Consider the following 18,116-nt stretch of genomic DNA (forward strand, 5'->3'; position numbering starts at 1 on the left):
TCCCTTGCACTTGAAGATCTTGATACTGAAAAAGATAAATTAGTTAAGATAAAAATGAAATTGAAACAAGTGAGGGAATTCATTGTCACTTTGAAAGATAAGTTAGCCACTAATTAGGACAAGAGGAAATAACTCTTTGATTAGGTGCAGGAACAAGGAAGTCAAAGTAGTGAAGAGGAGGAAGCCCTAAAAGATAAAAGCCAGAAACTTACTCAAGAAAATATAGCCTTGAAGAATGAAATGCAAGCCATAACCATGAGACTACCCAAGGAGATTGAAGATAGGAAGAAGAATGAGGAAATATCACTCAATCACTAAAGGAGAGATAAGAAGAATGCAATAGACTAATTCATGAGAATGATATGCTTAGACTTGAGTTGGTGCAGTCCAAAAATGATGAACAAGATCTTGAAAGATAGACCATAATCATGAGAGATGAATTGGCCATTGCAAATGAGTACAAAGATAAATTCAAGGTTATTTCTCCTAAACTTGATGAATTACTAAGGAGCTAGAGGAGTGATGATGACAAAAGAGAACTTGGATATGAGCAAGGAGAAATCTCTAGTGCTAGACAAGGAAAATAATCCAAACAGAAGCAAGATCATGCCAACTAGATCTAGAACTCACTGGTAAGACAACCTAATGCTCACAAATTCAATGGTAGATGTTTTGTTGGTAATAAATTTGGTCACATGGCAAGCCAATGAATAAATAGAGTTAATCAGAATAATGCATCATTCATCGATCGATGTTTTAACTATAATAAACCTGGACATAAATCTGCCGAATGTAGAAGTCCAAAGAATGTAGGATATCATGCATATAGTAGATCTGGACATATGGATAATCAATTCAGATCAAGATGAAATCAAGGAAATGGAAACGCTATATAGAAGAACAATGTTGTTTGCTATGCATGCAACAAATTTGGACATAGTGCTAAATATTACAGGAGCAAGAATTCCTCAGTAAATAATGGAAATTTGGATGAAAAGGGAAAGGAAAAGGTTGAGGAGATCATAAAGAGATATGAGAAGAAATGGGTGTGAAAAGATGAGTCTAAACCGGTAGATAAATCTAACCCTGCATCCAGTGCAGGAACTTCATCCAGTAACTAGGGATCTTAGCCTTAGGGGAGGAAAATTCATGAAGATCACGCATAACCCTTGGAATTAGGTTTGAAATTGAGGAATATTGATTGTAGACAGTTGACTATGTGGATTTAGTTGTTTTATGAAACTATTGAAGAAGATTGATCATCCAATCAAATTTCAAGGTCACATTTATGTCAACAAGAAATTAGGGTTTGTGATGTTAAAAAGGACAAAATCTATTTATTTTTCATAATGTGAAGTAGAAGTTTGGAGAGAAGACCAAGGTGAAGAGCGTCCAAAGGCAATCGGAGTGAAAGAAATCATTTGACACAATCATTAGAATCATCTCGCAAGAGTTTAAGGACTTTTCCAAAAGCCTTTTTCTCACATTTTCTTTTAGAAATTTCAATGGATTCATCATCTTTAGTAGCTACCCCATTGGTTGTTGAGATAAAGGATAGGGCCCGACTAGAGTTAAAGAAACACCCTTATAAGTCCATGGAAGATGAACCACTAGGTGCATTTTCTTCAGTTCCCAACAAAGTTTTGCATATTGAAGACATTAGGGCATACATCCATTGTAATATTGAGGAGAGATCATTGATGTTTACACCTAAACAATTATGGACAAAATGGGAAACCTTAAACTAGAATATAAGAAATTGCAGAGAAATGATTTTTTTTAATTCATCTAGACTTTCTGTTATTCGATGAGAAAGAATGGGTTAGATACACATTGAGCAGAATTCATGATGAATTCATGGGGTTAGACAGGCCATACAAGCTCACACCAGAAGCAATCAAGGCGGTCACATGCTTACATCAAACTGAAGATAAACCAGGATTGAGAAAAATAACAAATACACAGGTTGAAACCCTAACTGGAGTAGTCTATGATGGCAGATCAATGAAGGTATACACAATACAAGATCCAGATGTAAAATTTGATACCATGCTGATAGAATATAAGGTCTATTAGTCCAATCGGTTGAATTCAGTATCTAGTAATGTAATTCACACCGCATATCAGATGGTAAAAGAAGATGCTCATTTTGACCTTTATAGTGTAATGCTTGAGGAATTGTTGACTAATTTGAAGATAATCAAATAGGACAAGAAGAATGTTTTTAGATATGGATCACTGGTTACATCTCTATCTTTTTACTTTCTGAACCAAATCCCAGGAACCGGTAGAATGCAATAGGCATTTGATAGACCGATAGCCATCCAGATCAAGCAGGCACTTTATAGACAAGGTGAAAATCAGAAAGCTAATCTTTGGGCATTCTTTAAGATATTTTAGGAATAGTTGAGGAGAAAGGAGAGAATCCCAAGGGATATTATAACTAAGTATGAAGACTCAATTTGCTTTATGGTTAATAAAGATGAGTGTTTGATGGAGGCAGTTCAACCCAAGACAGTATGGATCATGCCCATGGGGTATGAAGTTTATGGATCTACCCTTGAAGCTAATGCATAATACCTACTGAAGGCTCTGGGACATGAGAAAGAAGAAAATTTTGGGACAGCTCAAGAAAAACATTAAACTTCATCTCCAATTCATGGCTCCGAAAAGGAAAAGGAGAGTAAGGAAAGCAACAGAGGAGTTGTTAGTTGCAGAAGGTCATCCCTGAGAGCTAGTCCAATAGAAGATAGGGAAGAAAGAGGCTCAAGAGAAAGAAGAAGCAAGAAAGAAAAAGAGATTAGATAAAGAAAGCATCACCAGTAAAGGCTTCACTGGTAGAACGTCCATCTGATCCTTCTAGTTCATCAACAAAGGGTAAAAGAACTTTGAAGAGAAAAAAAGCCACAAAGGGAATATATTTATGTTTCCCCTGTTGGATCTAAAATACAATCTGATGAAGAAATCAAACAAGTGCCAAAGAAGAAAGGTGTGTATGCGAGGGTGATCCAGAAACCCTCCTTTGGTACTGAAAAGGAAGAAGAAAAGAAGGAAGTGAAAGAGAAAAAGACAAAGAAACCACAAAATCCTATTCATTGCGGAAGCCCAAAGAGAGGCAAGCTAAATCTGAATTGGATAAGGCCTTAGAATCTGGTAAGTTAGATGAGTTTCAAATTATCCCTCCTTTGAGTATTGAAGAACTTATAAATGAGATAATTAAGGATGGGAACCTAAAGAATATTTTATAATACTATGTAAATATGGGTGATGATGATAGGAGGCAAATAGGGGAAGTAGTTGTTCCTCATTTGCATATCTCTAGTAAAGCTTTAATTGAGTTAGAGAGGACTCTTCCCAAGGAGTTGTATAGCATTCTAGGTGTCAGAAGGATATTCACCATGCAATTAGATAAGGAGATGAAAGAGAAAGAATTGATTAATCTATGTACAAACATATCTATGGAAGAAATGAATAAACTCATGGAACAAGCTAATAAGAAGGAATTTAGAAGAAAACACAGAGTTAATAGCCTAATGTTGGAAAGAGTAAAGGAGATAAGAGAGTAAACTATGAACACATGGAAGAAATTTCTTGGTCTTCCTACTTCCCAAAGTAAGGAGACATCCATACCAGCATAGAAATCTGAACCAGAAGCTCATACTCAGACTAACATCCATCTAGATAAAGAAAAGGATCAGGTTGATGATTAGAATGTAGATGATCAACAAGTTTTGGAGACTGAGGATGAAAAACATACCACGACAAACAATGTAAAAAATATTGTTAAGATAGAGAAAGATAAGGAAGTAAAGGCAAGGGAAATAAATGCAGTAGAGGATAAAGGTGAGGAAAAGGAAAAAGAGATAGAGGTAGAAGAACCTCAAGATGAGAGTACACCAAGTGGCGAAGCCACCGATGTAGATAGTGGTAATAAGGGCTTAGCCAAATGGGAAAAGGAATATGAGCAAGTGGTCCCTGAACTGGATTAGAACCCAAAAGGCACATTGCCCATAGCCTTTGTAGAGGTGAAGAGAAAGAAGAAAGAAGTGGAATCCCCTTCAATTTTGGCAATTGAGACTTCATCCCTTCAAGCCCAAGGGATTTTTCCATAGTTTTCCATCAAATTTGATAAGCCATTTAGTTAAATGTCATCAGCAGAAAAGATGATGGTAGTTGTATCCATGCAAGTTTATGCAAGGCAGGAGATAATCAAGTCAGAATCAGAAGACAAAAAGCTCATCAACTTGACTATGGCAGTTTTGTAGAAAGTTGTACTGCAACTTCAGCTTAATGCGACCACTAGCTCATCTCATAAATTGAATTGATTTCATCCCAATTTGATTCTTTACAATGGGCATCGGCCAAGCAGTCCATGGAAAAAATCATTGAGGCAAGGAAGAAAACATTTTTGTAGATGATCAGTAGTGACAAGGTCAGATTGACCCAAGCCATACAACAAATAAATGAGCCTTTATTAGAAGGTGGTAAAATTTATAAATCTCGTTTAATAACTTCTAAATTCATAACAGAGGTGGACAAGAAGATTAATGGATACACAGGGAAGCTTATGAAAATTTCACAAGTATTTGATCCTACACAGTCCCTTACCACCAGTATTGATGGTAAAATTTTGGTTCTTGAGTACCAGATTGCATCTTTGGAGAGCAACCGGGAGAGGATTTTGAGAATAGTGAGTGAGATTCGAAACCTTGTTGGGCCCCAGATGAACACCCTATTGTGTCACAAGACCGAATGCATTCAATCCTTGAACCAACCCATTTTGGAATATTTGCAAGGCATAGAATTTCATGCCCATATGCTCAATGGTTTTGTCTCCATTTTGACAACTTTGAGGAAAGGTTGGAAGATATATCTACATTTTCTCAACACTATATATGTAGTTATATTTAAGTATCTTTAGATATTTGGCATTGCATGATTGCATATATGTATACATAACGCTTTTGGTTTTTTGCCCCCTCGGCTTTGGCATTGCTGTCAAAGGGGGAGAGATAGGTGAAATTATTTATATTCATAGAGGGAGAGATGAAAAGGAAAGGGCGAGAGATAGAGGAGATAGAGTATGATGTACAAGACATTGCAAAAGATCAGATCTTGATCTTAGGGGGAGTTTATGTACAAACTAATATCATTTTTCACTAAGTGTTGCGATAAATGCCAAAGGGGGAGATTGTTGGCAATTGACACTCATCCAATGGCCACCAAGCTATGGTGAGATGATTTGGGTTGTCATTGATAGCAACTCATCAATTGGTCAAGGTAATCTCACATGGATACTATAGACAAATAAATCTGTCCACTTAATTAAATAAATATTTAATATTTATTTGATTATTTGATCATCAATCAATAATTAATTAAATTAACATTTAATTAATTCATCTTAACCCTCTTCTCCTATTAATTAAATAAATTATTGATTTAATTCACTCAACCAAATTTAGACCATTAATTAAATAAATAAATCATATTTGTTTAATTTAATCTTCTCTCCCATTTAAATAAATAAATATTTATTTAAATCCCACAAAATCCCATCTCTCACATTTAAATAAATTTACATTTATTTAAATCACCTTTATCCTCCACCCACTTGTATTTTCCTACAAATCCTAGTTGCACAACTATTTTTAATAAATAAATTATTTATTTAAAAACCTATTTATCCTCACCCACTTGAAACCTTTAATGGCTTCCCTTAAAGTCTTCAAACTTAATGGCTTCCTTCTAGAGTCTTCTCAAGCCTTTAATGGTTTCCCTTAAAGTCTTTAAACTCAATGGCTTCCTTCTAGAGTCTTCTTAAGCCTTTAATGGTTTCCCTTAAAGTCTTCAAACTTAATGGCTTCCTTCTAGAGTCTTCTCAAGCCTTTAATGGTTTCCCTCAAAGTCTTCAAGCATTTAATGCTTTATCTTCCATTTTCTCATGTAAATAAATTAACATTCATTTAAATAAAATCCAAAATTCACATTCACATTTAAATAAATTAATATTTATTTAAATATCTATCCAAATGCAAATTACACCATTTAATTGAAATAAATGATTTTACTTCAATTGAAAATCCTAAAATTCCTCCCACTTGCATTCTCCTACAAAATCCACTTGCATGCCTAAATCCCTTCTAGATTCTTCTAACTCCTTCTAATTAGCCTAATGCTATCCTAATCATTGTCATATTCCTAAATAAAAGGAAGTCAATTCTCAAAAACCTCCAAAGTCTTCAATAACCATTAAAGGCTTTATGTCTTCAAATGGTTAACTTCTAAAGTCTTCCAAACCATTAAAGGCTCTTACATAACCATTTATGGTTAACTCACCTTTTACCTTTGTTTAGAGACTTTCCTCTAACTTAACCATCCCTTTGACTCATGGGTCTCTTCAAAGTATTTATTTATTTGACTAAAGTAACCATTTAACCCTTGCACATTCATTTATCCCTTGGATAAAAGGAGTATCCATTAACCTAACCCTAACCCAACCCCCTAGGGTAACCATCATGTCCCCTCAAGAATTTAATGCTCCTTATCTCTCCTCTCAAGCCTCTCACAATGACACTTGTCAACATGGGATTGGGTTGAAAGTCTCACATGAATTGAATATCTTTCAATCCTAACCCTTGTTATGATTTCTCAATCTTAACCCTTCATTTCCTTATTTCTTCTATAAATAGAACCCTTCTCCTCAAGAAAAGAAGGAAGCATTAGAGTATTGTTGTTATACTGGTATTAGCATAGAGATTTTTCATAGCATCACTATCTACACTTGCATAGCATTTATTTATCATTTTCAAGCATCTTGAATCTTCATATGGCATCCATAGCTCATGCTAAAAGTTGAGAGCTACACTCATGTGGAACTTTGAGACGGAAGAAACAAGGGAGAAGCATCAAAAGGCATCATGGAAGCATCTTAGGGAGGCTCTTCTCCTTTCTTTTGTTTTGTTAAACTTCTTTCATGCTTTTTTGAAATCTCTTTTGATATGTTTGGAATGGTTTTTAGTTCTTTTTTTTGGTTTTATGGTTGAAACTAACTTATTAACATTGAACTTTGTTGTTGCCTTGTCCCCATTTTCATGACATCAGATACTTATCCAGAATCCATATTTTTGTGAAGATATAGGTCATGAATATGAACTGGTAATTATGACAACCAGTATCTCAGGAAGTCATAGTTGATTTGAAAGAATAATTGCGGCAATATTTCGTTATGGATTCGAGGAAAGTATGTTAGGGCTGACCTACATAAAGTATTTTGATATTTCCATGCCATTTGAAGGAATTTGAAATATCCACTACACATTTCATCATCAAGGCCGACATGAAGGAGAAAGGATATTGGTATATAATGAAGATCTGAAAGATCATTTTGGATATGATAAATAATATAAAAATTGGTGTGCAAGTATATGCAATTGTGTGCAGTTTCACGTGCGCAATTGAAATCGGTAAGAATAATAAGGCATGTTTACTGAAATGACATAGTTAGAGATCATGAGCCTAACCGGAACTCTTTCCAGCATGATTTGATGCAATTTTTGAGTTCAATTATTTATTTAACTTTTGTATAAGTCTATGAGACTTCCATATTTTAATCTAAGTAGTGAACTCTAGGTGGTAACCCTAAATTTGGGTACATTCCCCATTATGTAATATTTATGTACCTTGATCGAGTATATAGATATTGTGGGTATCAACCCCACCGTGGTTTTCCCCTTAACCGGGTTTTCCATGTATAAAATATTGGTGTTATGGTGTTGTGGCTTTTGTTTCTTTTTGTATACGGTGAAAGTGGATAACAATAATAACGATATTGAAAGACTAAATGAATTCAACCACAAAACCCTAGTCTAACAACAACAAAGATCTACCATAACATATGAAGATTACCTAAGACAATGCAAATCAAATGAAATCACAAAGATTATACCATCACATGTCCAATAGGGTTTGGATCTCCATTCTTCCTATCTCCATTGATCTTGCTTGATATACTCTCAGATTTTATGTGCACAAGAGCTCAACAAAGAATGGAATGTGGTTGCAAGTAGGATCGCATATGCCAAGTAGTCAATTGATCAAGTAGTTAGATTGATTAGAATGATTGATTAGGGTTTGATAATGAAGGAAGTATCTCCTTATATAGAAGACACTATATGAAATGGAGGGATAAGATTGAGAGGTGTAAAAGGAGGTCGGCTATGATTAGAGGGTAGGTAAAATAAATAATAAAATAATGAAAGGGGTAGGTAGTGTATGAATTAAGAGATGAATGACATGTGTCATGGGTAGAAAAGGTTAATGAATTAATTAAATAAATAAATATTTATTTAATTAATAGAATAAGTGGGATCAATTAAATAAATAAGATATTTATTTAATTTAGGAAAAGGATAATTTAAATAAATAAATGTATTTATTTAAATGAGAAATAAGGCTAGAAGAGGATAAATAAATTAATTAAATAAATAAAGATTTATTTAATTAATAGAAGAATTAAGCTTAGATAATTAAATTAATAAAATATTTATTTAGTTAGACTGGACAATTTTGGGTGTCTACATTTTGCCCCTCTTTGAGACAATGTGGCTTGTCACGTTGTTTCAAAGAAGATAAGATGAACTGATACAGAGTTGCCTCAAGATGGGAATGATATGCCCCCTCGAGAGATTGGATGAAAATGTCTGAAAAGATTGCAAACAATCTCTCGATAAGAAAGAGAGGCTAGAATGGACTGACCAGATAAAGTGACAAAGTCACAGGATAATGAAGACTGACTTGGGAAACGAGGGCTAGGGAAGTCTATAAAATAGACCACGAGGGAAAAAAATCCTCATTTTCATCCACACATCTAAGAGATCAGAGTGCAGAGAGAGAATAGAGCAGCAGCAATCAGCAGCGATGGCAATGGTTCATAGATTCGATTGCGTTCACCGATTCTAGAGGCCAGCAGAGGTAGGAGAGCCAGTAAGTACCACAAACCCTCCTTGTATGTTGTTGCATTTATTATTGTCATTAATGCATACTAGGTAATGTAATAAATGCACGTTTATGTCAGGAAAGCGTGTTTGTGTCCAAAAATGTGAATTTGTGTCTTCTAGGTCAAATCAGTAGTTCTGTGATGAACATACGCTATCGATTGGATAAGCTGCTAAGAGGATACACTCAAGCAGATCCTCTAGGGAAGACTAGGATAGCAAATAGGGCTAGGATTGACAATTCTGTGATAGAACATACGTTGCCAATTAGGAAACTACTCAAGAGGATTCACTCATGCAGAGGCCCTAGGATAAGATAGATCAAGGCACTTTGTGATGAACAGTGAGTACCAAGATATAGTACTTTGTGATGAAGAGGGGGTACTAAAATATGAGCAGCACTTTGTGATGAACAGGGAGTGCAAATGTGAGTAGCACTTTGTGATGAACAGGGAGTGCAAATGTGAGCAACACTTTGTGATGAATAGTGAGTGTCACACACATAGTACTTTGTGATGAATAGGGAGTACTACTAGGATAGATAGCAACACTTTGTGATGAACAGTGAGTGTCACTAGGATAGAATACCATATGCACTTAGATAAAAAGTAGCATTTTGTGATGAACAGTGAATGCCACTATGACTGACATGATTGATTTGTGTGACTGCAGGAGTATTTGCCTAGGCTGGAGTCACGGGAGAGATTCCCATCGACTCAGAGGCTGCGACTTGAGCTGACATTTGAGGATTAAGCTACCATTGAGGTTATGGGTTTGCGATTTATTTTGTATGTGCCTGAGTTTTGGGCGAACATGGGATTGCTAACTGCACTGGCAGAGAGGTGGAACTTCGAGACATGTAAATTTCATTTGTTGATGGGTGAGATGACAGTCACCTTAGAGGATGTATATAGGATACTGAGGATACCGATCAATGGGGAGTTAGTACCCTACAATCGAGATAGAGACAGGGATGCACAGAGATGAGTGTTTCAGGATCAAGGACTGGAGATGAGGGCAGGACATGTGGCATGGGATACCATGACATGGACAGGATTAGCACTACCAACAGTGTTGGCAGGAGTTATCAGTGGGTTCCTTTGTATCAATTTTGTACCATTTTTGTATGATGATGTAGACACCTTCGGGTGATTGTAGCCATATGATTTTGACATCATTGTATCATGACACTTTATATATATATATGAGATGATTCATCTTTGTGGCAGCTATATGCATGTGTACCTATGTGATGCATGTTTCTATTTGATGCTTATGATATGGATGCAAATATGTACATAATGAAATACAATATTTTTGTTCTTTTGTATTTTTATATGTGTATGCATGATGCAAATGTGAATGTATGTAATGCAGATGAATATGATAATGCAAATGTAAATTGTGCTAACGGGTGTTGTGTGCAGGATGTGATGCAGTTGTGATATCTATATGTATGTATGAAATGCTAATATGTGGTAATGTAGGTGCAACTACATGAAATGCAAATATTTTTGGCGTGTCATTATACTCAGTCATGTGAAAGCAGGCGACACAGACTCGAGAAGGACGATGGAAGTCAATCAAGAAAGAGGGATGAAAGACAGAAGATATGAAAGTGAAAGAGCTTCTTGTGCGTTTATCATCATTGAGCTTTATTATGGCAAAATAGGTTATGACAATCAAGGCATATGTTCGACCCAAAAAGTCATTGTACCTATTTGCATGGAGATAAGACAGTCATAAACAAGGAATGCCCTAGTTCATACTAGACTCACAGTGTCCTCTTATCCTTGGACAAGTCATAGCATTACTAAGAGACAATCCACAGATAGCAAATACAAGTAGGTGACGATACCCCATCCTCGCCTTTCTAGTCAAAGACATCCTGGAGATAGAATCTCTAGTCAAAGACATCCTGGAAAAGCTAAAAGACATGTCACCAAAAGATAAAATCAAAATAACACCACGACTTGACACCAACATCCACTGTAGCTCTCAAGTTTAGTGTCTCTTGTCACTTGTATAAGTCTTATTTGATTGTGGTCACAATGTTTACTTTCATAGAAAGGATAGATAGCACTAAACCATATGTTGTCTGAGTCTGTTGAAAGATTTGATTTGTTGAAGCCCATTGTTGCTGCTATGTCTCATCTGAAACTGACTGAATCCATGAAACTGATACTTTATTGCGGAGAAGATGAAACTTTATTGCGGATCTGTGATGCAAATGCTGCTTTATTGCGAATTGTGCACAGATGGACTAAAGGAAGCTGGAAGAAACTGTACTCCTCGAAACATGTGATGTTCTCAGTTCCACACCCATCAGTGGACATAGGATTTGCCTTAGCCACAGATAGGATTTGATTTCTTATGGATGGAAAGGGAGGTGAAAAGGGAGGTTTATTATGAATGGCTAACCAATCTTGGGTAGATCAATAACAAGCCATGATGGGAATGGGTAAGTTTATTATGAACGAATAGGTTGTGAGTGTGTGCAAAGTGAAAGGATGAAAGTGAATCCTGAAGGAGGGAGGAGCAATGTCTCTACACATGGCGCTGGTGACCCAGTTTTCACCATGGTACTTGCCCAGGGCACCACCGAAGTGGTTTTCACCGTTGGACAAAATTATTTCTCTTTACTTTTTTCGATTTTTCAATGTTTTTTGTTTTGTGTCACAAGGCGCCTGTTTGCTAGGTTTTCACCAAGTAACGATTTTTTTTGTTTTATAATTTTTTTTTTATATTTTTGAATTAGAATATTCTGAAGAGCTATGTGTAAAACCTGCAAAGGTGCATACTATTGATAGGATCCTCCAAAAGTTCACCCTTTGTAGTTGAGAGCTGATATGCCCCAGATCCATATGCTACTGTAATGATGTAAGGACCAAGCCAATTTGGTTTGAACTTGCCCTTCTTCTCTCTGTCTTGCTGATTTTTGGGGTTTTCTCTGAGAACTAAGTCCCCTACCTCAAATGTGTGAGGTTTAACTTTGTGATTGTAGCTACATTGTTTCTTGACTAAATGATGTGTAGCTCGAGCGACTGTCTTCCTTGATAAAGGAATTGAGATAGAATTACTAGTGTGTGGACTACATAGGCCCATATGCGTGTCACCTGAAGAAGTTTGGGCATCCTTGATAACAAAGTCCTTCGAGGAAGCTCCATTAAAGGTCCCTGATGTATTGCCAGAAGGGAAAGGATGTGTGGAACAAGTGGATGAGTTATGAAGGTTTATGATTGCAAAATGAATTGAAAGTAGGATAGCATGATGGAGACTTAGGATCAACAAGTATGCTTTTTGACTTGAAATTGTAGAACTTTTGCCCCCAGTTATTTTGGTATTAGGGGAGATCAACTCTTGCTCTTTTTGCTTCATAGGAGTTTTATCCTTGACTTTGATTTTTGCAGAGTCCAATAGCTTTTGATTTTGATCTGGACTAAAGGACTTTTCTTTATTTTTGACTTTTAAATTTTTTTGTTCATAGCTTGATTTTTTATCTCCAATGAGTAAGGGCTTTTGTAATTCTTGTTGATCCAAGTCTAGGAGAGGAGCGGAAATGGAATGAGTGGATGAAATGGAAAAGCTATGTGAGTTATCAAGAGGGATGGGGATACGCTCAATAGATTCTTTGTTGGAACCACTCTTAGGACTATTGATATCAAGAGATGCTTGCACCACTAGAGGAGATTTGCATTTAGACTTAGTAGCCACAACACTAAGTGGTTCACACCCAATTCCTTGGCATTGTAAATTGTTTGTAGATTGTTCCTGTCGATTGAATATCTTAGGAGATAGTTGGAGTTGGTCAACATGGAAGATATACTCACCACATCCCAGATCTTTAGTCTTGAATTTTTCTTTGAGCTCTGCTTGCTTTGATGTAGAAGCTTTCAATGATTCTAGATCCACATATGCAGAAGATGGAACAGCTTCTTGATTAGCTGGAATTGTTATTTCTGATCTAGGTCGCAGATTGTTGCAATATATGAATGGATTTGGGTCAGCTTTGATGATCACTTCAACTCCATTGTGTGGAAACTTGATACATTGATGATATGTAGAAGGGACTGCGCTCATGTCATGAATCCATGGACATCCCAAGAGTATGTTGTATGTGAGATCTAGATCTGGGACTTGACAAACCACATCCTTTGTAACTGGCCCAACTCTAAGAGGTAAGGTGATTGTGCCTTTGGATGAATGCTCTTCATCATCATTTGCTTTGATGGTAATTTTGTTTGTAGAATTCACAGCTTTATCAGAATATCCCAATTGTTTAATAGTGCTCAATGTACAAATGTTTAGACCTACTCCTCCATCTATCAAGACTCATTTTATTCGATGTTTGTGTATGAAGGCTTCAATGTGTAACGGTGCATTATGCGGCTGACCTACGAAGGCGTCATCAGCTTCTATGAATGTAAGGGATTGTGGAATGGAAAGGTATCCCACCATGGCTTGAAACTGGTCCATGTTCAGATCAGTAGGAACAGGAGTGTCTCTCAAAATTTTGTCAAGAATGGCTTTATGAGGAGGGAATATACGTAATAGCTCAAGGATGGAGATTAGCACGGGTGTCTTCCCTAACTGTTCTACAAGATCATACTCAGGTTTGGTTGATGAAGAAGCAGTGTTTTTAGTTGGAGTACCTTGCAAGGTGAATTTACCTTGATGAGTTGTAACATGACATTCAGAGGTAGGTTTGGAAGAAGATCCAACACCTTTTAGGACAATCTTGGATCTCCGGGTAGAATTCCTAGGGGTTTTGTCCTTGATGATAATGGTAGAGACATAATTGTCCATCGAGATGTGATTGATGGTTGAATCATAGTTATAAGATTCTCTGGTATAGTTGGTTTGGTCATCTGTGGCTTTAACTTTTCCCTTGTCATGCTTTGGGAATGGTTCCTTAAACATTTCATGTTCTTGATTGGATGAGTGCCCTTCAATCTCAATGTCACCCCTATCAATGAGATCTTGTATGATGTTCTTCAGTTGATGGCAATTTCCTGTCTTATGAAATTCACAATATTCATCATCATTCCACCAATTTGGTTTAACCTTTGGTTCATATGGAGGAAAATCTGGAATAGTGATTACCTTGTTTGCCACTAGCTTTTTGAAAACTAACTCAAGTGGTTCTCCTAATGGAGTGTACTTCCTTCATGATCTGGAAGTTGTTTGAGTATTCACTTGATTTGATCCAGAAAAGATGAATTTGGGTCGCACTGTGTTGGCATCAACAACACCATCATTGACTGTGTTCTTGTTTTTATTCCAAAATCTTGGCTTGTCTTTTCCTTTAAGGTCATCTTTGTTTTCCTTGAATATCTTAATGACTCCTTGTTCAATTAGGACCTTTTCTGTCACTAAGCCTTTTTCAATGACATCCTTGAAGGTGGACGAACAAGCTTTCCTTAGATCATAGCCAATGTCTTTGTTAACATTTTGGGTGAACATCTCTACCATTTGTTTTTTTGGAATTTCACAAGAGCATCTGCTAGCTAGATTCCTCCATCTTTGTAAAAAAGATGGAAAAGGCTCTCCATCTTTATGCTTGGTGTTGCACAAAGTAGTGACTGATATGTCTATCTCTATGTTATAGGAGAAATGTTGGATAAATGCCTCTGCTGAGTCACCCTAAGACTTAATTCCAGGTGGAAGTTGGGAGAACCATTCCATAGCCTGATCACCTAGGCTTTGTGGGAATAATCTCATCAAATATGTCTCTTCTGCTGCTACCTCAATGCAAGCTGTGAAAAATTGTCTTATGTGTGCCTTAGGATCCCCTTTTCCTCTATACTTATCAAACTTAGGCGTCACAAAGTGTGTAGGAAATGGAGGCATTGGAATTCTTTTGTCAAATGGATAGGGACATATGTCTCTCATTGTGTATGTTGGCTTTGGTCTATTTATGTCCTCCATTTTCTTTTGTAAGTCCCTGATTTGTTGCTTCAAATTGCTCTTAGGTGGAGATCGACTTCTTGGACCATACCCCATGCTTGAGGCACCAATCGGAGGAGGAGCATGTTGCATATATGGATGATATTGATCATACACATGTTCATATGGAGGAGGTCTATAGTGATGCTGCGTATATGGACCACTTGGTATATATTCAAGTTGAGGAATGAAATATCTATTTTTTCCATGTATACCATACTCTACAGACATGTCATGTTCTAATGTGTTGCCCCCAAATTTGACACGGGGTTTCCTTGTGTCAAAATTTTGAACATGCCTTTGAATATCCAATTGCTTTGGTGTTTGATCCTTAGCATTGATATGTGATTGAGCATATTTCTCTGCATAAGACTTCCATAATGTTTTGCAAAGGTGGGTATCATATGATTGACCATGTGTATGTGGGACCTCTGGTTTTTGAAACAAAGATGATGGTGATTCAGGCACAAGATGTGGTCTTCTATTGCCTCCACTATTAGGCCTCCTTTGATCCATGTTGGAGTGAGGTTGTTGCAAAGGTCGATTTTCCATTATTTGAGACATGTCAAAATCATGATGTATCTTGGCTCCACTTTGTGCCATCATTTGTAAGAAGTATCATCTATCCCTCCTCATTATTTCCTCAACCAATCGATTGAAATGGGGATTCATAATGGATTCTTCCACATCTACTGAATGTACTGAAAAGTTGTCCATATCATCATTGTGTGTAGCATTGTTGTTTGTAGTGTCCATGTTCTCAACATTTGGAATGTTTCTATAGGCATCCATGTCAGGCAATGTAGTATGATCAGAATTGAAAAAGATATCATTGTCTTACTCATAAGAACTCATGTTTGTGGACTCTTGAGCCTCTTTAGTTTCTCTCCTAGATTTTTGAAGGCGGGTTTCAACCATGGACTAGGTATTGACCAAGATGTGTGAGACTAGATGAAAATGGAAAAAGTATGGAAGACCAAGGGTTGGATGGAATGTAAATGAATCTGAGGTGTACTTGCAATGTCCAAAGTGTAAGACCAAGTATGTATGTAGTAGAGTAGGTGTGACTTCCAAAGAGAGGATAGTTTCTCTTGATGAGGTAAGTTGACCTTGACTCTAAGTAAAACCAAATGAGACCCAAAGGTAAGAAACCTTGATGAGGGACCACTTAGCAAAGTGTTGTTGTATGTAGTGTGTTGACAAAGTATAGTGAGGACAAGAAAGTGACCTTTTGACTCAAGTTTAGACAAATGTGAATGTAATGTAAAGTGTAAAGCAATGATGGATTTTGTGAGACCCAAAGACAAGTTGAATGCTAGATGAAAACCTCGAGAAACAACCTAGGAAGCTCAAGAATTCCGAAACTGATTGCTCTTATTTGTTGGACTGTAAAATTTTTCCAATTTGTGAAGTTGTTGGTTGTGACCAAATCTGAATATTTGACTGTTTTTCATCACAAGAGGACACAATGTTGATGACGACTCAATGTTTGCAAGTGTTTAGACTGACAATGACTCCAAGAAAAGTGTGCTGTTTGATGTAAAAATGTTTTGCATACACTTGAAGACACAATGTTTGATGTAAAAATTTCTGCAACAAATCCCAGCAGTTTGTGAGATATGAGTAAAATAATGTAAAACCCTAATTTTCAAAGATCTGATTTTTGAGGAATAATTTTGCATCAAATTTAAAATTACAAAAATAGATCCTATGTATAATTCTGAGATATTTCCAAAAATTTAAGAAAATCTAAAAAATTCGCTAATTTTCTCTCAAAATTAATTTTTTATGAAAATTCATAAACAATTCATATAAATTGACAAAATGATCCAAAAAATCTGAAATTTTTATTGAATCCTTCTAATTCTTTTCTTGACTTGCACAAAAAATTTTATATCAAAATTCAAAGCCATTTGTGATATTTGATCAAAATAAGGAAAAACCCTAATTTTTAAAGATCCAATTTTTAGGGAAATATTTTGCATCAAAATTAAAATCACAAAGAACAGATCCTATGTATAATTATGAGAGATTTTCAAAAATGTAAGAAAATCTTAAAAAGTCTCTCATTTTCTCTCAAAATTAATTTTTTATGAAAAATCATAAAAAATTCATAGAAAATGAAAATGTGCTCCAAAAATTCTGAATTTTGGATTGAGAGCTCCTGATACTTTTTTCAACCTGCAAAAACAATTTGGTGAAAAATTTCCTAGTTTTTTGTGAGATATGATTGAAGCTCTCCATGATCTTGATTTTGTGTCCGAAACCCTAGCTGCACAAGGTTATTCTCCAAATTGTTTTACAAAACAGTAATATAGGTTTAGAAAAAACTGCTAAAAACATAGATCTAACAAAAATCCACGTCCCACGGGGTGTGCCAAAATGTATATGGTGAAAATGGATAACAATAATAACGATATTGAAAGACTAAATGAATTCAACCACAAAACCCTAGCCTAACAACAACAAAGATCCACCATAACATATGAAGATTACCTAAGACAATGCAAATCAAACGAAATCACAAAGATTATACCATCACATGTCCAATAGGGTTTGGATCTCCATTCTTCCTATCTCCATTGATCTTGCTTGATATACTCTCAGATTTTATGTGCACAAGAGCTCAACAAAGAATGGAATGTGATTGCAAGTAGGATCGCATATGCCAAGTAGTCAATTGATCAATGAGTTAGATTGATTAGAATGATTGATTAGGGTTTGATAATGAAGGAAGTATCTCCTTATATAGAAGACACTATATGAAATGGAGGGATAAAATTGAGAGGTGTAAAAGGAGGTCGGCTATGATTAGAGGGTAGGTAAAATAAATAATAAAATAATGAAAGGGGTAGGTAGTGTATGAACTAAGAGATGAATGACATGTGTCACGGGTAGAAAAGGTTAATGAATTAATTAAATAAATAAATATTTAATTAATTAATAGAATAAGTGGGATCAATTAAATAAATAAGATATTTATTTAATTTAGGAAAAGGATAATTTAAATAAATAAATGTATTTATTTAAATGAGAAATAAGGCTAGAAGAGGATAAATGAATTAATTAAATAAATAAAGATTTATCTAATTAATAGAAGAAATAAGCTTAGATAATTAAATAAATAAAATATTTATTTAATTAGACTGGACAATTTTGGGTGTCTACACTTTT

This window comes from Cryptomeria japonica, chromosome 7, assembly GCF_030272615.1.
Source record: "Cryptomeria japonica chromosome 7, Sugi_1.0, whole genome shotgun sequence".
Classification (NCBI taxonomy): Eukaryota; Viridiplantae; Streptophyta; class Pinopsida; order Cupressales; family Cupressaceae; genus Cryptomeria; species Cryptomeria japonica.